Source organism: Bubalus bubalis, chromosome 19 (assembly GCF_019923935.1).
Source record: "Bubalus bubalis isolate 160015118507 breed Murrah chromosome 19, NDDB_SH_1, whole genome shotgun sequence".
Classification (NCBI taxonomy): Eukaryota; Metazoa; Chordata; class Mammalia; order Artiodactyla; family Bovidae; genus Bubalus; species Bubalus bubalis.
In genome coordinates this window covers 53,978,848-54,005,455 of record NC_059175.1, presented here as the reverse complement: position 1 = coordinate 54,005,455, position 26,608 = coordinate 53,978,848, and positions in this window count along the sequence as shown.

Sequence of the window (26,608 nt, the reverse complement as noted above, 5' to 3'; positions counted from 1 at the left end):
AAATGAAATCATTATGATTCTGACATAAGAGAGAGGTGAAGTCACCATGTCGAACCAAAGATCTACAAAGACATAACTTACTTTCTCAGAGGCATCCCTGTTAGTACAGACATAGCTGTAGAGAGGGGAACTGGAACAAACACGGTCGTGGTACAGGTTTTACTCGGTCCTTATCAATGACACTTCTATTACTATTATCCCTTGAATCAGACACCTACTTTTAACATTTCCCTCAATAGTCTATAATTCAAAACCGCTTGTACCATTCTCTTTTCCCATGACCTTTATCAGGTGTAAGGCAGCATTTTAAAGCGATTTGGCACTGTATATTATTTCAAAGAAGAGTCTCATCTGAGGCAAGCATGGGACTTGCATATATAAAGGAGATGAGGACAGTCTCCACACTGAAGAGGATCCCGAGTCTTCAATAGAAAAGTTACTCAGAAATTGTGCCATTGCATAGTAAGTGCTGTAATCATGTTCTGCATAGGATTGAGGGAACAGATGTGAAAGACTTCCCATGGGAGATATTTAAGCTGAATTTGAAAGGTGGTTTGGAGTTCTCCATATAGAATTGGGGAAAACCATTTTCTTAAGTGGCATTAGTATATGTATGCATGATACTAGAATGTAAGTTTTGTAACATAGTAGGGATGTCTTTTATTTACTCAAGCATAGAAAATTGTCTGATATGAAATAGGCATTTGATTGATATTTGTTGAATGAGTAACAGCATATGGTGAATTTGAACAACTGCAGTTGGTTCAATACTGCTGAAGAGGAGAGATCCAGGACAAGCACTAGCTCTTCTGTGTTCAGGCAGCAGTACAGTATTAGAATGCAGGGTGTGATGATGTGCAGAAAGGACCAGGTAAATATCCAGGGCTGTATTTTGTTACCAGGGCCAGGTAAACATCCAGAGGCAGTACTGGTTGCCTCTCTCTAAACTGTCAAATAAACTTGGTTGTGCAAATTAGAGGTGAAAAGTTAAAGATAAAGGGATTAAGACCAAAAAATAAAATTAAAAAAAAATTCCTCTGCACTGTGATTCCACAGACCTGGAAATTTTTCTGAGTCCTCAATGCTTAGGCAAATTGTTCAAGTTTGGAAGAATCTTGAAGAAATCATGCTACTTCCATAATTTTAATTATGTCATTCTCTCTGCCTTATCTTTATTGAGATTACAAGGAACAATGGAGTTGTAGGGCTCTTCATTATTTAAGTATGTATTTTCCCTCTAATCTAAAGAATGAAGTGTCAAATATGCTATAGCAAGTTGTGTGAGCTCCATTCTTAAATCTATGGTGAGCCATAGAATGATTTTAGACAGAGGGTAGGTATATTTAATTTTATACCCAAAGACAGTGAACCTAACTCCAGAGCAAAGGTGAATTTGAGGGGAATCTACATAGAAGAAATAGAGAGAAGTGTACTCATGCATCTTTTAGCCCATACTTGAATACAGATGTACTGAAGATTAAATGTTCGTGATCATCTGTGCCAACCACAGGGATGCAGAGGAAAACAAGGCAAACTCAAGCTCTGTCCTTGGAAGAGCTTATGTTCTAGAAGGACAGAGAAATACTGAGCTAGTGAGACTAAGTCTGATAAACGTTAAACCAAACGGAAGTAAGATGTACAATAAGAGTGTTACAGAATAACCTAAAAACCCACATGCAGATATAAAATATGTGTATAGTAAAATGTAGATTTCAGCAGAAGTTAAGAAGGTGGGAAAGACAAAGGGCATTCCAGACAAAGGAAGGCCTTAAGAAGAAACGTGAAGAACACTGACTGAATTGGAGTTTGAGAGGAGAATACCGAGGAATGAGACTGGAGAAATAGGCTAGGAAGGATGTAATTTTTTTTTTTTTTCTGAAGTTGTTAAAAGCTTGGACTAATGTAGATAATGCTTATGTATGTCAGAAGTGATGGAAAAGAAGATGGTAGAGGATTTTTAGATATTTCATTGTTAGAATCAAAGAAATGGAAATTGGTGTTTGAAATAAGAATTTTTTTTTTAATTTAACTTTTAAGTCTAGTCTACATTTGTCTGGCTCTAGAAGGTAGTTCTGAACTAGCTTTTTCATTTTTCATGCTTGGGATATCATATATTCTATTCTATAGGAATATATATCATAACCCCATATAATAGAAATATATTATGGAATATATATATATATATTATATATATATATATGTTTTTGTATTTGGGTTATTTTTGTCTGTGTATGTGTGTGTGTGTGTGTGTGTGTGTAGAGAGAGAGAGAGAGAAACAGACAGACAGAAACAGATATTTTAAGAAATTGAGTCAAGCAATTACACAGGCGAGCAAGTTAAAAACTGCTCTGTAGCCAACAGACTGTAGATTCAGGTAAGATTTGATGTCATCTTTTTTTTCTTAATTTAAAATAATTATTTTGCTGTGCTGCATGGCATGTGGTGTCTCTTCTCCCTAACCAGTGATCAAACCCACACTTCCTGCATTGGAAGCACAGAATCTTAACCATTGAACCTCCAGGAAATTCACCATTATCTTAATTTTTTTTAATTTACTAGTTTATGTTTGGATGGGCTAGGTCTTTGTTGCGGCCCAGGCTTTTCCCTAGTTGTGGTGAACAGGAGCTACTCTAGTTGCAGTGCCCAGGCTCTTCATTACAGTGGCTTCTCTTATTGCTGAGGTTGAGATGAAGAGCATGCAGGCTTCAGTTGTTGTGGTTCCTAGGCTCTTGATCACAGGCTCTATAATTGTGGTACACTTGCAGAGATGCTTCGCAGCATGTGAGATCTTTCCAGACCAGGGAATGAACCCATGTCCCTACACTGGCAGATAGATTCTTTACCAATGAGTCACCAGGGAAGGCCTATCTTAAATTTGAAGTCAGAAAATTCGTACAAAATTTCTATATAAAATCAACACACAGAAATCCCTTGCATTCCTATACACTAATAATGAGAAAACAGAAAGAGAAATTAAGGAAACAATTCCATTCACCATTGCAATGGAAAGAATAAAATACTTAGGAATATATCTACCTAAAGAAACTAAAGACCTATATATAGAAAACTATAAAACACTGGTGAAAGAAATCAAAGAGGACACTAACAGATGGAGAAATATACCATGTTCATGGATTGGAAGAATCAATACAGTGAAAATGAGTATACTACCCAAAGCAATCTATAGATACAATGCAATCCCTAACAAGCTACCAACAGTATTCTTCACAGAGCTGGAACAAATAATTTCACAATTTGTATGGAAATACAAAAAACCTCAAATAGCCAAAGCAATCTTGAGAAAGAAGAATGGAACTGGAGGAATCAACCTACCTGACTTCAGGCTCTACTACAAAGCCACAGTTATCAAAACAGTATGGTACTGGCACAAAGACAGAAATATAGATCAATGGAACAAAATAGAAAGCCCAGAGATAAATCCATGCACATATGGACACCTTATCTTTGACAAAGGAGGCAAGAATATACAATGGATTAAAGACAATCTCTTTAACAAGTGGTGCTGGGAAATCTGGTCAACCACTTGTAAAAGAATGAAACTAGAACATTTTCTAACACCATACACAAAAATAAACTCAAAGTGGATTAAAGATCTCAATGTAAGACCAGAAACTATAAAACTCCTAGAGGAGAACATAGGCAAAACACTCTCTGACATACATCACAGCAGGATCCTCTATGACCCACCTCCCAGAATATTGGAAATAAAAGCAAAAATAAACAAATGGGACCTAATTAACCTTAAAAGCTTCTGCACATCAAAGGAAACTATTAGCAAGGTGAAAAGACAGCCTTCAGAATGGGAGAAGATAATAGCAAATGAAGCAACTGACAAACAACTAATCTCGAGAATATACAAGCAACTCCTACAGCTCAACTCCAGAAAAATAAATGACCCAATCAAAAAATGGGCCAAAGAACTAAATAGACATTTCTCCAAAGAAGACATCCAGATGGCTAACAAACACATGAAAAGATGCTCAACATCACTCATTATCAGAGAAATGCAAATCAAAACCACTATGAGGTAGCATTTCACACCAGTCAGAATGGCTGTGATCCAAAAGTCTACAAGTAATAAATGCTGGAGAGGGTGTGGAGAAAAGGGAACCCTCTTCCACTGTTGGTGGGAATGCAAACTAGTACAGCCACTATGGAGAACAGTGTGGAGATTCCTTAAAAAACTGGAAATAGAACTGCCTTATGATCCAGCAGTCCCACTGCTGGGCATACACACTGAAGAAACCAGAAGGGAAAGAGACACGTGTACCCCAGTGTTCATCGCAGCACTGTTTATAATAGCCAGGACATGGAAGCAACCTAGATGTCCATCAGCAAATGAATGGATAAGAAAGCAGTGGTACATATACACAATGGAGTATTACTCAGCCATTAAAAAGAATACATTTGAATCAGTTCTAATGAGGTGGATGAAACTGGAGCCTATTATACAGAGTGAAGTAAGCCAGAAAGAAAAACACCAATACAGTATACTAACGCATATATATGGAATTTAGAAAGATGGTAACAATAACCCTGTGTACGAGACAGCAAAAGAGACACTGATGGACTTATGGACTCTGTGGGAGAGGGAGACGGTGGGAAGATTTGGGAGAATGGCATTGAAACATGTGGAATGTCATGTGTAAGACAGGTTGCCAGTCCAGGTTCGATGCACGATGCTGGATGCTTGGGTCTAGTGCACTGGGACGACCCAGAGGGATGGTGTGGGGAGGGAGGGGGCGGGGGTTCAGGATGGGGAGCACATGTATGCCTGTGGCAGATTCATTTTGATGTTTGGCAAAACTAATACAATTATGTAAAGTTTAAAAATGGAATAAAATTTAAAAAAAATTTCTATTTGGCAGTCTGTACACAAACTTCCTTTTTCTTTGAGAAATATTCTTTGGTTTGTATGATATCCGTGTATATTATGGAGAGTAATCCATCTTTACTCAAAGTCAGCTGATTACCAGTGTTTTATCTACATCTACACAATACCTTTCGGAGAGCAGTGGCACGCAACTCCAGTACTCTTGCCTGGAAAATCCCATGGATGGAGGAGCCTGGTAGACTGCACTCCATGGGGTCGCTAGGAGTTGGACATGACTGTATAACTTTCAAGTAGACAACCTGAGCGACTTCACTTTCACTTTTCACTTTCATGCATTAGAGAAGGAAATGGCAAGCCACTCCAGTGTTCTTGCCTGGAGAATCCCAGGGATGGAGGAGCCTGGTGGGCTGCCGTCTCTGGGGTCGCACAGAGTCAGACACAACTGAAGCGAGTTGTGTCTGTAGCAGCAGCAGCACACAATACCTTTACAGCAATGTAGAAACTGATGTTCTAAAGAAAATGTTGGACACCATAATCTAGGTAAGTTGACATGTAAAATTACCCATCACAAGGTATCATCATGTCATAATAAAAGGAAGAACTCGGTATCTTGGTCTCCAGTGGCTTTGCGTTTTGGGAGGAGAGAGTGGTTGAAAGTGTAGAATAATTCTGAGAAATCAATAATTAAAGTGCTAAAAGGCATCCTCCGAATTTATCTGTGCTACTGAGCAATAATAAGAACCTAGAAAACCAGGGCAAAAAGCCTGATATAAGACGCCAACTAGGGAGCTGAACAGATTTGAGAGAGTTTTTTGGTAGCACCCATGGGCTTTTAAGGTTTTCCCAGGTGGTGCTAGTGGTAAAGAACCTGCTTGCCAATGCAGGAGACATAAGAGATGTGAGTTCGATTCTTGGGTTGGGAAGATCCCTGGAGGAGGATCTGGCAACTCATTCAAGTATTCTTGCCTAGAGAACCTCTTGGACAGAGGAGCCTGGTGTGCTGCAGTTCATAGGGTTGCAAAGAGTCAGACACTATTGAAGCAACTTACATACATGCACGCGTGCATACACACACACATACACACACACACACACAAACACGGGCCTTTATAGGTTAATGGAAGCTGGTGATGGAGAAGAAACATCAAGGATAGTCCCCGGAACAAGCCTTGATCTGGAGAGTGAATGTCATTCAGTAAGCCTCAAATGCAGGAGGTAGACAGATGTGGAAATATGGGGGTTAAATTATGTGTTCTCTTTGGAATATATCAAATTGTACCTATTTATGGGGTATGTAGTAGAGGACAACCAGCTTTGGAAATTAGTGAGTTTAGACAAAGATTTTTTTTTTTTTTTTTTTAGAGTATAAAAGAGAAAAGGAGAAAGATACTTCCTGGGGACAACAAGCATTAAAGAATGGATAATGAAAGGATTGAGGAAAGTGGAGATAAGGGAATGAAAATCCAGTTTTTCCTTCTGTACTGACATACTATACTAGGACTTTACAGGCATTTGATAAATTCAAGCCCGCATCATGCTGTAGATATACATCCATATCTGTACATACATTGAGCCTCTGAAATGATAAGCCATTTGCTAAATCTCTAAAAGACAGAGATTAAAACATAGATGTTCCTTGCTCTAACTACCAAATCCTGAAGAACTCAATAATTTCAAGAAACAGGGTATGGTAGGCAGAACAATGGCCTACCTTCCGATGGTCCATACTGTCATTTCTAGAACTTTTAAATATTCTGCTTTAAATGACAAGGTTAAGTTTGAATATGCAATAGCATTTACCTTAAAATAGAAGGTTATCTTGAATTATTTGGTTGAATTCAATACAAGTAATCTCTTGGGCTCATAAACATGGAAGCAGAATACGGGAGAGTTGGTAAGAGAAACACAAGGATGGAAGAGGCAACAGAGATTGGAAGATGAAAATTCAGCTCACCATTGTGCATTAGAAGATGAAAAGGGGGCCACAAACAGAGGAATGTGGATGGCTTCAGAAGCTGTGAAGGGCTTGGCTTGATAGAGAGAAATAAAATCTGAATAGAGCCCTCAGGAATTAATATGTCACCTAGATTTTAGCTGGGTGATGCTATGTCAAGAAATACAGGTAAGACTGTCCTATACATCAGTGTCTCTTTTGCTGTCTCGTACACAAGGTTATTGTTTGGACTCTGTGAGAGAGGGAGAGGGTGGGAAGATTTGGGAGAATGGCATTGAAACATGTAAAATATCATGTATGAAACGAGTTGCCAGTCCAGGTTCCATGCACGATACTGGATGCTTGGGGCTGGTGCACTGGGACTACCCAGAGGGATGGAATGGGGAGGGAGGAGGGAGGAGGGTTCAGGATGGGGAACACATGTATACCTGTGGTGGATTCATTTTGATATTTGGCAAAACTAATACAATTATGTAAAGTTTAAAAATAAAATTAAAAAAAAAGATTATTAAAAAAAAAAAAGAAATACAGGTAATAAATATACATTATTTTAAGCTGCTAAGTGGTAATTTGTTACGGCAGCAATAAAGCACTAATATATTTAGTATGTTTTTATAAATAATATGCATGCATGTGTGTGTGCTAAGTTGCTTCAGTTGTGTCCGATCTTTGTGACCCCATGAACCAGAGCCCGCCAGTCTCCACTGTCCATGGGATTCTCCAAGCAAGAACACTGGAGTGAATTGCCATGCCCTCCTCCAGGCGATCTTCTTGACCCAGGGATCAAACCCGTGTCTCTTATGTCTCCTGCATTGGCAAGCAAGTTCTCTACCACTTCCACCACCTGAGAAGCACCAAATAATATGCATAATGGTATACTAAATGATAGTTAGGAAAATATTAATTAATATGCTAACACATTTTAAACAATCATTCTGCTCCTGCATTGCTTATACTATGTATAATGATGAAAAGTGCATGTGAAAACAAAATTTTATGAGTATAATCCATGTTGAACTTTGTAATAGAAATGTTATTGAATAAAAAGAATGCATAATTATATTTCTCCAAAGTTTTAAAAAACAACCAAAACTATAGTCTTGATCATCGGGATAGCATGCCATGTCATAAAATTCTCACAAAATGAAATAGTGCAGCCAATTTCATTTTCTGACAATAATAAGTTTTTGTTTTACCCCCGGGGTTCCTGGACCAAGGCAAGTGTAGATTGAAATGAACTTCTAGTCCTCAGATTCTTAGACCTATGATACCCAAATCATTTCCTATATATCATATGTTGACCTTTTTTTTTTGCTTGCCCATTTTCTCTACTTTATATTATTTATATCATATTTGTTCAAAATAGAGAATACTTTTTATTAGGAAAATAAATCATTGCCTAGAAGTTGATGTACAGATATTTAGCTCATTTTAGTTCATTTGTCTGTAATTACACTGTGAAACTGAACCCTGTGCAGATAGATTAGTTGAAGTTGGTCTTCACTGCAGCATTAACAGGACAAGAAATGGAACCAAATATTAATATTTTAGGCTCAGTGTGTTTTCACCACAGACTATGAAGTCAACATAATTTAGTTTTCACTTTATTTTTAAAACCACTAATAACTTCACACCATTTAAAACAAGCATTTCACTAGCTTGTGGAGAAAAGATCCTGTTATTTCTATTCTTTACAAATTCTATTTTCAATATTTTTTTGTTGTTCTCATACTTTCAAAGATTTATTCCTTCTAGGTAGAAAAAACTCAGAATAATCCCATCTTTTATTTTTTCTAATTTTTTACGAATTAAGACATGAGGATTTAATTTATATTTTAATAAAAGGGTAACTATCATCTATCTCACTCACTAACACAAAATTAAATAAAATTCTGGCTTCCCAGAATAGGCATAGAAATTGCCTTTTTATTTCTTCCCATAATCTCTGTAACACTACCCTACATAACCATACTGGATTCTTTGTTCAGAGTTGGTTTGACAAATCATTTAGTGAATTATAACTGATGTGTTTATCAGTTATGTTTTCTGAGGTGAAAATAAAAACTGTAGGATAAGATCTCTCTCTCAAACAATTTTGCCATCAAGATCAAATGAAAAGAGAAATATACAGGAGGAAACTCCAAAGCTTCAAGTAATACTCTATAAACATCAATATTATATTGCAGCTTTTCAGAGGAAGTTCACAAATAAAGGACAGAAAGGAATTGCCTTTAGCACTGTGTTCATGAAAGAAATGATAGTGCTCTTTATGATCTCCAGAAATTCATGGTTTCCAGGGCAAATCCTGACTTCCTGAAATTCTGCATTTTTCTACTACATTTTACCTACCCAAAATCAGTTTAGAAACTTTTCTCTACTCTCTGACCATCCAACACATCACCAGCAGCAGGTGTATGCACAGTCCCCTTCTGCTTCCATGTCTGTTGCTAGTTGAGCTAAATGACCACCTTCATCTGAGCCTCAAGATAGGTAAAAGAAAATTAAGACATTTAAGATGGCCAAGTGAGAAAGAAATTACAAATGGATTTCTCAGTAGGCAATATTAGCTCCTGGTAAAATAAAGACAGATGGGGGGGAGGGGGAAATATTAAGTTAAAATAATAGGAACTCTGAGAGCTTTGGAAATCCATTTCATAAGGATTATTTTGTTTGCATTGAAGGGAAAGAGGGTATGAGTACAAAATATAACTAGATCCTTGCTTTAGATCAAGGGTCACAAGTTTCTCAGTAATGAGTCAGATAATACATAATTTGAGGATTCCCAGGTAGCACAGTGGTAAGGAATCTGCTTGCCAATGCAGGAGACACAGGTTTGATCCCTGGGTCAGGAAGAGTCCCTGGAGTAGGAAATGGTTACCCACTACAGTAGTCTTGCCTGGAGAATTCCATGGACAGAAGAGACTTGTGGGTTACAGTGTATGGAGTCACAAAAAGTCAGACATGACTGAGTAACTGAGCACAGCACAAAGTAAACAATTCAGCCTTTGGTGAACATTTAGACTCAGTTGTGACTATTTAAGGAAAACAGTAGACAATACAGAAAGCATAGACAGAACAGAAGGAAGAATAATTCCTATGTTCCATAAAATTTTACACAAACAGGCAGTGGACGATTTGACCTGTACTAGATGAACAAGAAATTATAGATTTGCACATTGTACTAGATGAACAAGAAATAAACATATCAGAGCCATGAAATCCCAGATGAAAAAGCACTAGTGGTTTCAGTTCAGTTCAGTCACTCAGTTGTGTCCGACACTTTGCAACCCCATAAACATCAGCACACCAGGCCTCCCTGTCCATCACCAATTCCTGGAGTCCACCCAAACCCATAACCCATGTCCATTGAGTCAGTGATGCCATCCAATCATCTTATCCTCTGTCTTCCCCTTCTCCTCCTACCCTCAATCTTTCCCAGCATCAAGGTCTTTTCCAGTGAGTCAGCTCTTCACATCAGGTGGCCAAAGTATTGGAGTTTCAGCTTCAACATCAGTCCTTCCAATAAACACCCAGGACTGATCTCCTTTAGGATGGACTGGTTGGATCTCCTTGCAGTCCAAGGGACTCTCAAGAGTCTTCTCCAACACCACAGTTCAAAAATATCAATTTCTTGGTACTCAGCTTTCTTTATAGTCCAACTCTCACATCCATACATGACCACTGAAAAAACCATAGCCTTGACTAGATGGACCTTTGTTGACAAAGTAATGTCTTTGCTTTTTGATATGCTGTCTAGGTTGGTCATAACTTTCCATCTAAGGAGTAAGCGTCTTTTAATTCCATGGCTGCAATCACTATCTGCAGTGATTTTTGGAATTCAGAATTAGTAAACCCTAAAAAAATGCACAGGTGGCTGTGACCGCTGCACTAAAGCACGGCTGAGAGGAGCTACCCCACGTCCGAGGTCATGGGCAGAAGCCAGGAAGACCCCATTCCCGAAGGGTGGTGGCCAAGAGGAGTTACCCCACATCCGAGGTCAGAGGCAGCGGCCTAGTGCCAGCCTACAAGGGCACAGGAACGGCTGAGAGGAGCTACCCAAGTCCGAGGTCAGGGGTGGCGGCCGGGAGGAGCTACCCCACGCCCCCATGCCCAAGGCTAGGGGCGGCCACGTCCAAATCCAAGGAGCGGTGTCTGCGCGGGCGCAGGAGAGCCTAGAGGAGCTATCCCACGTTGAAGGTCAGGAAGGGCGGCAGTGAAGAGACACCCCACACCCAAGGTAAGAGAAACCCAAGTAAGACGGTAGGTGTTCCAAGAGGGCATCAGAGGGCAGACACACTGAAACCATACTCACAGAAAACTAGTCAATCTAATCACACTAGGACCACGGCCTTGTCTAACTCAATGAAACTAAGCCATGCCCGTGGGGCAACCCAAGATGGGCTGGTCATGGTGGTGAGATCTGACAGAATGTGGTCCACTGGAGAAGGGAATGGCAAACCACTTCAGTATTCTTGCCTTGAGAACCCCATGAACAGTAGGAAAAGGAAAAATGATAGGCTACTGAAAGAGGAACTCCCCAGGTCAGTAGGTGCCCAATGTGCTACTGGAGATCAGTGGAGAAATAACTCCAGAAGGAATGAAGAGATGGATCCAAAGCAGAAACAATACCCTGTTGTGGATGTGACTGGTGATAGAAGCAAGGTCCGATGCTGTAAAGAGCAATATTGAATAGGAACCTGGAATGTCAGGTCCATGAATTAAGGCAAATTGGAAGTGGTCAAACAAGAGATGGCAAGAGTGAATGTCGAAATGCTAGGAATCAGCAAACTAAAATGGACTGGAACGGGTGAATTTAACTGAGATGACCATTATATCTACTACTGCGGGCAGGAATCCCTCAGAAGAAATGGAGTAGCCATCATGGTCAACAAAAGAGTCCGAAATGCAGTACTTGGATGCAATCTCAAAAACGACAGAATGATCTCTGTTCGTTTCCAAGGCAAACCATTCAATATCACGGTAATCCAAGTCTATGCCCCAACCAGTAACGCTGAAGAAGCTGAAGTTGAACAGTTTTATGAAGACGTACAACACCTTTTAGAACTAACACCCAAAAAAGATGTCTTTTTCATTATAGGGGGACTGGAATGCAAAAGTAGGAAGTCAAGAAATACCTGGAGTAACAGGAAAATTTGGCCTTGGAATATAGAATGAAGCAGGGCAAAGACTAATAGAGTTTTGCCAAGAAAATGCACTGGTCATAACAAACACCCTCTTCCAACAGCACAAGAGAAGACTGTACACATGGACAGCACAAGATGGTCAACACCGAAATCAAATTGATTATATTCTTTGCAGCCAAAGATGGAGAAGCTCTATAAAGTCAACAAAAACAAGACCAGAGCTGACTGTGGCTGAGATCATGAACTCCTTATTGCCAAATTCAGACTTAAATTGAAGAAAGTAGGGAAAACCACTAAACCATTCAGGTATGACCTAAATCAAATTCCTTATGATTATACAGTGGAAGTGAGAAATAGATTTAAGGGCCTAGATCTGATAGATAGAGTGCCTGATGAACTATGGAATGAGGTTCATGACATTGTACAGGCGACAGGGATCAAGACCATCTGCATGAAAAAGAAATGCAAAAAAGCAAAATGACTGTCTGGGGAGGCCTTACAAATAGCTGTGAAATGAAGAGAAGCGAAAAGCAAAGGAGAAAAGGCAAGATATAAGCATCTGAATGCAGAGTTCCAAAAAATAGTAAGAAGAGATAAGAAAGCCTTGCTCAGTGACCAATGCAAAGAAATAGAGGAGAAAACAGAATGGGAAAGACTAGAGATCTATTCAAAAAATTAGAGATACCAAGGGAACATTTCATGCAAAGATGGGCTCAATAAAGGACAGAAATGGTATGGACCTAACAGAAGCAGAAGAGATCAAGAAGAGTTGGCAAGAATACACAGAAGAACTGTACAAAAAAGATCTTCATGTCCCAGATAATCACGATGGTATGATCACTGACCTAGAGCCAGACATCCTGGAATGTGAAGTAAAGGGGGCCTTAGAAAGCATCACTACAAACAAAGCTAGTGGAGGTGATGGAATTCCAGTTGAGCTATTCCAAATCCTGAAAGATGATGCTGTGAAAGTGCTGCATTCAATAGGCCAGCAAATTTGGAAAACTCACCAGTGGCCACAGGACTGGAAAAGGTCAATTTTCATTCCAATCCCAAAGAAAGGCAATGCCAAAGAATGCTCAAACTACCACACAGTGCCCTCATCTCACACACTAGTAAAGTAATGCTCAAAATTCTCCAAGCCAGGCTTCAGCAATATGTGAACCGTGAACTTCCTGATGCTCAAGCTGGTTTTAGAAAAGGCAGAGGAACCAGAGATCAAATTGCCAACATCCACTGGATCATCAAAAAAGCAAGAGAGTTCCAGAAAAACATCTATTTCCGCTTTATTGACTATGCCAAAGCTTTTGACTGTGTGGATCACAATAAACTGTGGAAAATTCTGAAAGAGATGGGAATACCAGACCACCTGACCTGCCTCTTGAGAAATCTGTATGCAGGTCAGGAAGCAACAGTTAGAACTGGACATGGAACAACAGACTGTTTCCAAATAGGAAAAGGAGTTCGTCAAGGCTGTATATTGTCACCCTGCTTATTTAACTTATAGGCAGAGTACATCATGAGAAACGCTGGACTGGAAGAAACACAAGCTGGAATCAAGATTGCCAGGAGAAATATCAATAACCTCAGATATGCAGATAACACCACCCTTATGGCAGAAAGTGAAGAGGAGCTCAAAAGCCTCTTGATGAAAGTGAAAGTGGAGAGTGAAAAAGTTGGCTTAAAGCTCAACATTCAGAAAATGAAGATCGTGGCATCTGGTCCCATCACTTCATGGAAAATAGATGGAGAAACAGGGGAAACGGTGAAAACAGAGTCAGACTTTATTTTTTGGGGCTCCAAAATTACTGCAGATGGTGACTGCAGCCATGAAATTAAAAGACGCTTACTCCTTGGAAGGAAAGTTATGACCAACCTAGATAGCATATTGAAAAGCAGAGACATTACTTTGCCAACAAAGGTTCGTCTAGTCAAGCCTATGGTTTTTCCTGTGGTCATGTATGGACATGATAGTTGGACTGTGAAGAAGGCTGAGCGCCAAGGAATTCATGGTTTTGAAGTGTGGTGTTGGAGAAGACTCTTAAGGGTCCCTTGGACTGCAAGGAGATCCAACCAGTCCATTGTGAAGGAGATCAGCCCTGGGTGTTCTTTGGAAGTAATGATGCTAAAGCTGAAAGTCCAGTACTTTGGCCACCTCATGCGAAGAGTTGACTCATTGGAAAAGACTCTGATGCTGGGAGGGATTAAGGGCAGGAGGAGAAGGGGATGACAGAGGATGAGATGGCTGGGATGGCATCACTGACTCGATGGATGTAAGTCTGGGTGAAATCTGGGTGTTGGTTATGGACAGGGAGGCCTGGTGTGTTGTGATTCATGGGGTTGCACAGAATCGGACACGACTGAGTGACTGAACTGAACTGAACTGAACAAAATGAATTCCAGAAAATGGAGTAAAAGCCACCTCTGATATGAGTAAAATGCTTTTGTCTTTAGGCGTTGTTATGAAGATTGAATTTTTTAGTAACAAGGAATTTTGAGAGGAACAGAATATCTTCAACTAACTGATAATGAGGATAAAGAATTAAATTCCAAGCATCTTGTGCCCAATCCCGTGATTTTTTTTTTTTAAACAAAGTCTGCAACATAAGTGTGTCACTTTCCTTGTACTGTCACAGTGAAATACCACAGAGTCTTTGTAATGTGAATGGAAACACAGAGAAAGAAAAATTAACTCAATACTCTTTTTGGTAAGAAAGTGTGGAAGATGAACATTTTAAGTAGCTCATTTTATGAGGTGATTGGAGGTGTGCTGGGGAGAGTAAAGTTATTAGATATCTTTCTTTGCCTATAATATATAGTAATACATGTTACATTATGACCATTGGGAGTCGAGAGTAGTATAAAAATCAGGAAGAAAGGTATAAAAGAAATTACCAAGATGATAAAATAAGGTAAATAGATAATACGGTAAATAGCAAGCTGATAAAATCAACAAAATAGGATATATTGGGTTTAAAAAAAAATTCATTCAGTTTTTTTCTATAAGATGTTTTGAAAAACCCAAATGGACCTTTTGGCCAGTCCAATAATAACAGCAAAAAATAAATAAATAACCAGTGTAATAATGAGCCTAGAGTAGTGAAAGTGAAACTGTTATTTGCTGAGTGGTGTCTGACTCTTTTTGACCCTATGGGCTGTAGCCCACCAGGCTTCTCTGTCCATGGGATTCTTCAGGCAAGAAAACTGGAGTGTGTTGCCATGCCCTCCTTCTGAGGATCTTCAAAGTCAAATGTACTTGTCAAAATTCAATAATCAGTATCTTTGAAATTAGTTTAGTATACTTTTTTTTCAATAGCATATAGTTCCCCAAATATTAAGACTCATCGTTTCATATCAGACATGTACTTAACAAAATGCCTGCCAAAAAAAGCTTAAATTTTATGAATAGGTGTGGTCATATAATTATAGAGTGATCTCTTTATGTCAAACTAGTCATCATAAGCAATTATTTTCATAAAGCATATTTGATGACCTCAAGTAGTATTTATGGTACATGAATGTCTTAGTTCTTTCAGACTCTTATAATGAATAGACTAGGTGATATGTAAACAACAGATATTTATGTTTTTTACATTTCTGGAAGCAGAAATGTCCAAGATAAGGTATCATTACATTTTTTGTGTGGTGAGATGTCCTCACATGGAAAAAGGAGCTAAGGAACTCTATGGGGTCTCTTTTATAAGGGCACTACTCTTCTTCATGTGAGCTCCATCCCCATGACCTGTTCAACTTCCAGAAGACTCGCTTCCAAATACCATTACACTGGGAATTAGGTTTCAAGATGTGATTTTGGGAAACAAATATTTTGTTTCTATCAATGTTTAAGCAAGTCAAGATGTGAAATAGCATTAATATTAGTGCTGTACTTGTTTCCTAAGGATTCCAAGATCAAGTATCATAAGTTCAGCTCAGTTCAGTTCAGTCGCTCAGTTGAGTCTGACTCATTGCGACCCCATGAACTGCAGCATGCCTGGCCTCCCTGTCGATCACCAAATCCCGGAGTTCACCCAAACCCATTTCCACTGAGTCTGCGATGCCATCCAACCATCTCATCCTGTGTCATCACCTTCTCCTCCTGCCCTCAATCTTTGCCATCATCAGGGTCTTTTCAAATGAGTCAGCTCTTTGCCTCAGGTGGCCAAAGTATTGGAATTTCAGCTTCAACATCAGTTCTTCCAATGAACACCCAGGACAGCTCTCCTTTAGGATGGACTGGTTGGATCTCCTTGCAGTCCAAGGGACTCTCAAGAGTCTTCTCCAACACCACAGTTCAAAAGCATCAATTCTTCAGCACTCAGTTTTCTTTATAGTCCAACTCTCTCATCCATACATGACCACTGGAAAAGCCATATCCTTGACTAGATGGACCTTTGTTGACAAAGTAATGTCTCTGCTTTTCAATATGCTGTCTAGGTTGGTCATAACTGTCATTCCAAGGAGTAAGTGTCTTTTAATTTCATGGCTGCATTTACCATCTGCAGTGATTTTGGAGCCCAGAAAAATAAAGTCAGCCACTGTTTCCACTGTTTCCCCATCTATTTGCCATGAAGTGATGGGACCAGATTCCATAATCTTAGTTTTCTGAATGTTGGGCTTTAAGCCAACTTTTTCACTCTCTTCTTTCACTTTCTTTTTTTTTTAAATTAAATTAATTAATTAATTTTACTTTACAATATTGTATTGGTTTTGCCATATATTGACTCGAATCCACCATGATTGTACATGTGTTCACCATACTAAACCCCCTACCACCTCTCTCCCCATACCATCCCGCTGGGTCATCCCAGTGCACCAGCCCTGAGCACCCTGTATCATGCATCAAAGCTGGACTAGTGATTCATTTCACATATGATATTTTACATGTTTCAATGACATTCTCCAATATCGTCCCACCCTTGTCCTCTTCCACAGAGTCCAAAAGACTGTTCAATACATCTGTGTTTCTTTTGCTGTCTCGCATACAGGGTTATAGTTACCTTCTTTCTAAATTCCATATATATGTGTTAGTATACTGTATTGGTGTTTTTCCTTCTGGCTTACTTCACTCTGTATAATAGGTTCCAATTTCATTCATCTCATTAGAACTGATTCAAATGTATTCATTTTAGTGGCTAAGTAATATTCCATTGTGTATATGTACCACAGCTTTCTTATCCATTCATCTGCTGATGGACATCTAGGTTGCTTCCATGTCCTGGCTATTATAAACAGTGCTGTGATGAACATTGGGGTACATGTGTCTCTTTCGATTCTGGTTTCCTCTGTGTGTATGCCTTGCAGTGGGATTGCTGGGTCATATGGCAGTTCTATTTCCAGTTTTTTAAGGAATCTCCACACTGTTCTCCATAGTGGTTGTACTAGTTTGCATTCCCACCAACAGTGTAAAAGGATTCCCTTTTCTCCACACCCTCTCCAGCATTTATTGCTTGTAGACTTTTGGATCGCAGCCATTCTGACTGGTGTTAAATGGTACCTCATTGAGGTTTTGGTTTGCATTTCTCTGATAATGAGTGATGTTGAGCATCTTTTCATGTGTTTGTTAGCCATCTGTATGTCTTCTTTGGAGACATGTCTGTTTAGTTCTTTGGCCCACTTTTTGATTGGGTCTTTTATTTTTCTGGAATTGAGCAGCAGGAGTTGCTTGTATATTTTTGAGATTAGTTGTTTGTCAGCTGCTTCATTTGCTATTATTTTCTCCCATTCTGAAGGCTGTCTTTTCACTTTGCTTATAGTTTCCTTTGTAGTCCAGAAGCTTTTAATTTTAATTAGGTCCCATTTGGTTTATTTTTGCTTTCATTTCCAATATTCTGGGAAGTGGGTCATAGAGGATCCTGCTGTGGTTTATGTCGGAGAGTGTTTTGCCTATATTTTCCTCTAGGAGTTTAATATTTTCTGGTCTTACATTTAGATCTTTAACCCATTTTGAGTTTATTTTTGTGTATGATGTTAGAAAGTGTTCTAGTTTCATTCTTTTACAAGTGGTTGACTGGTTTTCCCTGCACCACTTGTTAAAGAGATTGTCTTTTCTCCATTGTATATTCTTGCCTCCTTTGTCAAAGATAAGGTGTCCATAGGTGCTTGGATTTATCTCTGGGCTTTCTATTTTGTTCCATTGATCTATATTTCTGTCTTTGCACCAGTATCATACTGTCTTGATGACCGTAGAGCCTGAAGTCAGGCAAGTTGATTCCTCCAGTTTCGTTCTTCTTTCTCAAGATTGCTTTGCCTATTCGAGATTTTTTGTATTTCCATACAAATTGGAAATTATTTGTTCTAGTTTTCTGAAAAATACTGTTTGTAGCTTAATAAGGACTGCATTGAATCTATAGATTGCTTTGGTAGTATACTCATTTTCACTATATTGATTTTTAGGATCCATGAACACTGTATATTTCTCCATCTATTAGTGTCCTCTTTGATTTCTTTCACCAGTGTTTCATCAAGAGGCTCTTTAGTTCTTCTTCACTTTCTGCCATAAGGGTGGTATCATCTGCATATCTGAGGTTATTCATATTTCTCCAGGCAATCTTGATTCCAGCTTGTGCTTCTTCCAGCCCAGTGTTTCTCATGATGTACTCTGCATATAAGTTAAATTAACATGGTGCTCTTTATATTATAAGTTAGGTGGCTTAAAAAACATAAACATACTCTTTGATAGTTCTGTAGACTAGAAGTCTGAAATTAAACTCTCATCAGATCCACTTCCCCTCTGTGGTTTAGGGGAAAATCCTTTCTTACCTCTTCCTAGCTTCTAGTGAGTGCTAGCAATCCTTAGAATTCTTTGACTTGTAGATGCATCACTCCAATCTCTGCTCCCATCATCGTAGAATGTTATCCCTCCATGCCTATATGGGCTACCATAATTAAGGATGACCTCATGTTGTGTTATTTCTGAGTAATGGGGATTATGGGTATTCCACATAATTTCTTTGAACATAATCATGATTTGTGAAAGGTCTTCAAGGAATATAAATTAAAACGAGAATTCAAAATTACTGTTTAAAGACAAATTGAAAGGGGTCACATAGTATTATTTGAATATAATTCTTTAATCATGTATCATCAACTTGCCAAAGTCATATAAATTCTTTCAATATGAATAGATGTGATAGAAGTATATCCAATATGCAGTTAATCTACCTTATCAATTAGGTGTAGATAATTTATGTCTTCCATAAAAAGAAAGAAAATAAACCACAGTACCTAAATTTAACACAACCCATTTATATGGGAGATAATTCTTGCTTGCCTTGCTCATAAACTGATGAGCTGCAATGGGGATGACTTAGGGTCTATTTTCTAAGAATCTTTCTTTATAAAATAAGATGTTCTTACAAGTTGCCATTTTCTGAGGCACCTATATTTCTGCCTTGGGCATTTTTTCAAACTTTATTGTGTGACCAGAGTTAAAATTGTAAAACTGGACACAAAAACTGCTTTCCTTTTTGTGAAAATAAGTTCCATTTTTAAAGCCTCATATACAGATTTCCCAAAGTTTGGCTTTTGAATATTTCTTGGATGATAAGTTATTTTAGTTCAAAGCAATTGTGTAATTTCTAAATCCTGGATAGGCAAGCTGTCTTTTTGTTTTTTTTGTGTGTGTGTTTTTTGTTATATGATTTACCACTTTACTGTATTTAGATAATTTCAGTGAAAGGGAAGCAGTAAGAGAAGATAATTTAAGGGGATTAATAATTTTCAAAATGCCAGAGGACAAACTATAATCTAGTTTTTGTACATTTTGTTAATTAACACTTGGAAATAGGCTTAATTTATGTGGAATTTAGAGTACTCTTAATAGGGTAGACACATGTAATTGACTTGAGTACCTATAATCATCTTGATGCATAATTTGCATGGAATAGGATGAAGATAAATGATCTGGAAAAGGATTAGAATTCTAGAAATCTTGCAACATGTTCATATGATGTTCAAGTTCCTTGAAGAGCACTCCAATCTCTTACTTCATTTTTAAAAACATTGTAATTATTTATCAATAAGAGAAAGTAACCTTTTTGCTGTAATTGATGTCAACATCCTATTAAATCTACTTGTTATTTATAGAAAGCATTATAGAGAAAAAATAAATTGCCTTCAGAAAAGTTTAACAAGATCCTATTATGTTCAATAAACTGTGGAGAAATGTAAATCTCCATTGTTACTCTTAAAAGGTGTACTTGTAGTTGGTAACCTAAGATTCTTTTAACAGAAATAAAATATGTCCTAAGTCAATGAGACAAAGGATGAAAAATGATGAGCATAAAGAAATGTTAGCTCTTTTATAACTACCTGGGAAAGTTATGGAGTATTATGTACTTGTATTGCTCTTTCTGGATACTCATTCAGTATCAGAAATATCACTTAATATTAAAACATCACCTCATTCAGAGGGTACCAAGAGGAAAATTCTAACCTTCTAAAAGTTTCCATCCAAGGAATAAGCCACTCTAGTATATTCAATACAGCTTCATCCTCAGGGCAGTGAGTGAAATTCTCTTCATATGCTGCCATGCTTCTAACTCTTCCTTCTCCTTTTCATTTTAATAAGAACTGAGAAAGCCTCTAAGAAATATCTGGCCTGTTTCTATATTTCTCAGTTAACCTAAAAAAAAAAATTGTTAGTTTTAAGCAGTTTTTATAGAGTAACTTTACTCTGTTTAAAACTTCAATGCTTCCTTGTCCTCATCTGGAAATGAAGGAATCATGGCCCACTTTTTCAAAATTTTGCCATCCTTTTTCCTTTTTTTAACAACTGGCCTAGAATTGAACTCATCTCACTTGGATCCTTGCTTCCCAAAATATTCAACCTGTACTACCCACTCTCTACCTTCTTGGCCAGAATTAGAGTCTGGTGCTACATTATGTTGTTGGGATAAAATTCTCAGGTTAAATTTAAAACGGTATTTTCTCTGAGTTACCTCATGCCAGTGAGCAGAAACAGACCCTGTTGTCTTCTCTTGGAAAAATAAATGGAGCTGGTGTACCTGACTTCTCTGCTACCCTCTTTTACATTAATTATTCTATCTACATTTCTGTAAAGAGAAGGGATATTGTGCTTTGGTTTTCTTCTGTTTTGTTCCAGGCTAGGTCAGGTTAATATAGACACCTTGCTTTCTGAAAAAGTTCCGCTCCTGTTCAGCGTGCAATTGTTATAATGGTCTTGGTCTGTAAAATAGATTTTTTTTTAACAAATGGAAATGCAAGAGATGGCCTGAAATTGTATAGATTCTCCAACATGTATTTATCTCTAGTCAAACCACATGGTCAGGAACTTAGGGCAGGTGAGTGAGATATTCATGCCTCCTCTGACCCTCCTCTTATCATTTAAAGTCACTCCAGTTCATGTTGTTGTAAAGCAGAAACTAACACAACAGTGTAAAGCAATTATCCTCCAATTTAAAACAAATATCTGATAACAAACCATTATGTAAAATGATATTAAAAATAATATATGTATAATCAAATCATTTTGTTGTGAAACAGGAATTATCAACATTGTGAATCAACTATACTTCAATAAAAATAAATAAATTTAAAAAATAGAACATATTAAAAATAAAGTTACCCTGTATCCATGAAGCTGTCTAGGGGAGAAATTTCACCCTCAGTGTGGAAAGACCATGTTTAGATTCTTGTGTTCTCAGTAAAGACCCAGAATCATGAACTCAGAATGCAGAGGGTAGTATTTAATTGTCTACTTGATATGGAACACTTGCACAAACAGAAATATTAGTTTGACCATATGAAATTGCTGATTTATAGTTCATATTGGCCAACTAATAACAAATTCTTAACCATTTAATAGATCAAAAGTGAAATAATTATTTAGAGTACCTCAGATGACAAAAACTTGAAAGTTGAGGAAAATGTTTGCAGTTGGAATCCTAATCTTGCCAGAAATGTATTAGACCATAAAATCAATTATTATTTAAATTTCATTTAAAAGTTATGTTTAAATGTATGGGGAAAAAAGCATTTCCAAGCTTAGTTTAAAAGCCTATTAGGGAAGCTTTATTTTTCACTTCCCTGTACCAATTTTATTGTAGAGGAAGAAAGGATTATTCTATGAATCCAAATTAGACTAAGTAAAAACTACATGGGCGTCACTCTCTAACATGTGCTGGAAGACAGACATGCAAACATAATCTCAGGGCTTCTGATAGAGGCTGAGAACCCACTAAGCCATAGAGGTAGGCCTGGCTTCTTAAATGTTGACTTAATAATAACTTTGCTTTTATGAAAGACCTACTTTAGTATCCAATTTTCACCAAATTTCTTTCTTGAAAGAAATTCAAGAAGGATTTTCATTTTTACCAAAAAAAGGTGAAAAGGTATTTTTAGCATTCAGCATTTGTTCTGCAGAGAGGTTATAAAAGGCAACAGTGTTGCCCCAAAGTGGCTCCTTCAAGCCACTTCACTGGACCCACTCTCAGCATCTCAGCCTCAAGCCACCACAGCTTTGATCTGTGTGATCAGCTATTTCATATCAATTTAATTTTTGCATCCACTAACAAGATGTGTCTAAACGTAACCACTTCTTTGTTTTATATCATATTGACTTAACGAAAGTTTTCATAGGAACACTCTGCTTTCAGATAGGTGGGTGGAAACACTATGAGATGTTTGAAAGTGTTAATCACTCAGTCAGGTCCGACTCTTTGTGACTGCATGGACTGTAGCCAGCCAGGCTCCTCTGTCCATGGGATTCTCCAGGAAAGAATATTGGATGGGTTGCCATTTCCTTCTCCAGAGGATCTTTATGACCCAGGAATTGAAACTAGGTCTCCTGTATTGTAGGCAGATTCTTTACTGTTTCAGCTACCAAGGATGTTTACCTGCTTTTATTTTGTAATTGTTCCAGTTTCATACTTCTTTGTAGTAAGACCTTTCTTCCCCATTCTTTATGCAACCTCATGCAGCCAAACTATCTCTTTTTTTCTCCTCTTTCAGTAAGGTGGTAGATAGCTACTATTCTCCAATTCTTAGCACACCAAGACACCAAGTATACTTTCTTTATACCCACTGGTAATTTCTACAAGAAGTTATACCAAATGTTACAAGTCATTACACAAATTATGAGACTCAAAAACATCCACTAAGTGGTAAATGATATAGACCTAATTATTCCTACTCCGTTGTAAATACCCATTTTTATTGGTGTCCATACATTTAAGTGTATCTACATGTAATATAGAACACTCTTGCAGACAATAAAAAATTAGTCCATCAAAAGAGCCCTTGATAGCTTGCTCAAGTCACTACACTAGCTCCCACTGTGTCATAAAATAACCCAGCTCATACTTCCTTTGTGCTATAAAATAACCCCAATAGAAGCAAAAAAAAAAAAAAAAAAAGAAGAAGAAGAAAAATCATTCTCAGAAAATAGTCCTGAGATTTTCAGTCTGTGTAAGCTAGTTGCCCACATTTTCAGAATGAAGTAGATAAAACTATATTAGTAATAGCAAGACATTATGACTAGCTGAGTTACTGGAGTGTGTATTTTCTTTTCATTTTATATAGGAAGGGGACATGACCTTAATTTAAAATTTTAATATGTGCTATTTATTTTCACAGCAGAAGCACAAAGTATAAAGATGTTTTAGGTTTTTACTTTTAAACTCCTGATATAATGTTACCTTCCAAATACAGAGATTGCCTTCATAAAATCTCCATAAAAGAGCATATGTAAACCAACGATTGTGCCATGTTCAGAAGGATCATGGTACTCTGCTTTGCAAAGAACTTCAAATTCTTTGAAAGAATATTTTTCATATTTTCATTCTGAAACAAAGCTTGGACTTTGAGACTAGAGTTGACTATCAGAACCCAACTTGATTTCAAGTGAATTTGGTGTGTCAAAGTGATATAAACAGTTTAAAATTTGACAATAAAACAAGTATCCTGATTTTTCCATAGTTTCTATGCTGAAAACTGACTCTGCTTCTATTTTCCAAATCTACACAACTTTTATCTATATGGACATTTTCTTATCATTCTAGGGTGGATAAAATATTGCCATTTTTCATGAGTCACTGTTATTAAACCAATTTGGGGATAGTCATTTATCTATGTTTTATATTTCTTCTGCACAGTTGGTAAAGAATCCACCTGCTCAATGCAGAAGACACAAGAGATGTGAGTTTAACCTCTGCATTGGGAAGATTCCCTGCAGGAGGAAATGGCAACCCACTTCAGTATTCTTGCCTAGAAAATTCCATGGACAAAGGAGCCTGGAGGGCTACAGCCCATGGGGTCACAAAGAGCCAGAGATGACTGAGCACAGCACGACACAGGACATATTCCATTGTCCAGTTCAGTTCAGCTACTCAGTCGTGTCCAACTCTTTGTGACCCCATAGACTGCAGCATGCCAGGCTTCCCTGTCCATCACCAGCTCCCAGAACTTGCTCAAGCTCATGTCCACTGAGTCAGTGATAACCGTTTTATCCTCTGTTGTCCCCTTCTCCTCCTGCTATCAATCTTTCCCAGCAACAGGGTCTTTTCCAATAAGTCAGTTCTTCGCATTAGGTAGCCAAAGTATTGGAGTTTCAGCATCAGTCCTTCCAATGAATATTCAGGACTGATTTCCTTTAGGATTGATTGGTTGGATCTCCTTGCAGTCCAAGGGACTCTCTAGAGTCTTCTCCAACACCACAGTTCAAAAGCATCAATTCTCTGGTACTCAGCTTTCTTTATAGTCCAACTCTCATATCCATACATGACTACTGGAAAAACTGTAGCTTTGACTAGAAGGACCTTTGTTGGCAAAGTAATGTCTATGCTTTTTAATATGCTGTCTAGGTTGGTAAAGAATCCACCTGCAATGTGGGAGACCTGGATTAGTTCCCTGGGTTGGGAAGATCCTCTGGAGAAGGGAAAGGCTACCCACTCCAGTATTCTGGCCTGGAGAATTCCATGGACTGTATAACCCATGGGGTCACAAAGAGCTATTTCATTGCACAGTTATATTTTTCTCTAAATCTTGATTGTGAAAATAACTGTAAAAAATTCCTTTCCTTTATATGAAAATTTGACAAATTTTATTATTATGTTTTATCTCTAGTCCAGATAATAAATAGTTGTAAGCATTTTGTCTTGTTTTATTACTAATTTTAACTCTAAATAAAAGCAAAGTATCCTGTCATATTGAAAATGTCTCATTTTTTCTTGGCCCAAAGCAAGATATCTTATGACCACAATACACAAAGTTTAATTCTAATAAACTTTTATTTTTGAGTACTTTCAGACTTACAGAAAAATTGTAAAGATAGTACAGAAAGTTCCCAAACACCACACACTCAGTTGCCTCTATTATTAACATCTGACGTTAGTATAGCACCTATGTCACAATGAATGATCTGATATTAATATATTTGCATTAGCTAAAGCTCATATTTTATTCATTTTTCCATAATTTTAAGCTTATATTCTTTTTCTCTTCCAGGATCTCACAACACATGGATCTGTCATGTCTCCTTAAGCTCATTTTGGCTGTAACAGTTTCTTGGACTTTGATATTTTCAATGACTTTGAAAGTTTTAAGGAGAACTAGTTAGTTATTTTGTACATTACCCTTCAACTGGGATTTGTCTAATATTCTTTTCATGATTCTACTGTGGTTATGAAGTTTGAGGAAGAACACCACAGCCAAAAATGCCATTCCCCTCACATCAAATGAAGGGTGTACAAAAACAACAGGCATGATCACTGCTGACCTTAACCATTATCACTGCCATAATGATGTATGTCATTGCATCATTGTCAGTTATCTCTACTGTGTACTCTGGCCCTTTATTCCCCCTTTCCAGACCATACTCTTTGTAAGGAAACCACTACATACAGTCCATCATTCCAGAGTGGGGATTATGCTTCACCTCCTTGAAGATGATGTGTCCAAATGAATTGTTTGGGGTATTCTGAATAATCTATTTTTCTCTGCTCATTTGTTTACTTATTCAAGTATTTTTTTAACAATAAGGAGTTATGGGTTATTCCTTGGGTTATTCTTTGGGTTAAGCCAATGAAGTTTTATCAGTTTTGATACTCAAGTTAGTCTACCTTTAACCATTGGAAGCTCTTTCAGTTGGTATCTGTGTCTCTCTCACAAATCTCCAGTAGTCAGTGTGTGTGTGTGTGTGTGTGTGCATTTCCTTACTTATTATAATTACAACATATTCTTGGTTCATCTTATAAATGTCCTGTTCTTGGAATCTACTCTAGTCCTGGAATCAGGACTTTCTCCAAGGAGTGCTAGTTCCTTTTATTGGAAGTATGACAAACCAAGATTTAGTCATGTGATATGTTTGTTGCTACCAGAGAATCATTTATTTTATTTTTTAAATCTCTCATTATGCTATTTAAAAAACAATAAAATTAATCTTGGGATAATTTTAGCTTAATATAATCAGATAGATAATATTATTAGACAGAAAGAGCTTTATGAATGCATGGCAGGTGATATTGTACTGATGTAACTGATTTTTAATATTTTGATCTCCATTTTAAGTGAGCAATGAGAGGTAATTCCTCAACCTTCCATTTGTTCTTTTATAGAATGAAATATTTCCAGCCTGAAATACTTTAAGTGTCTTTCCTTATCAGGCCTCAATGCAAAACTGCATGATCTAACACAAAA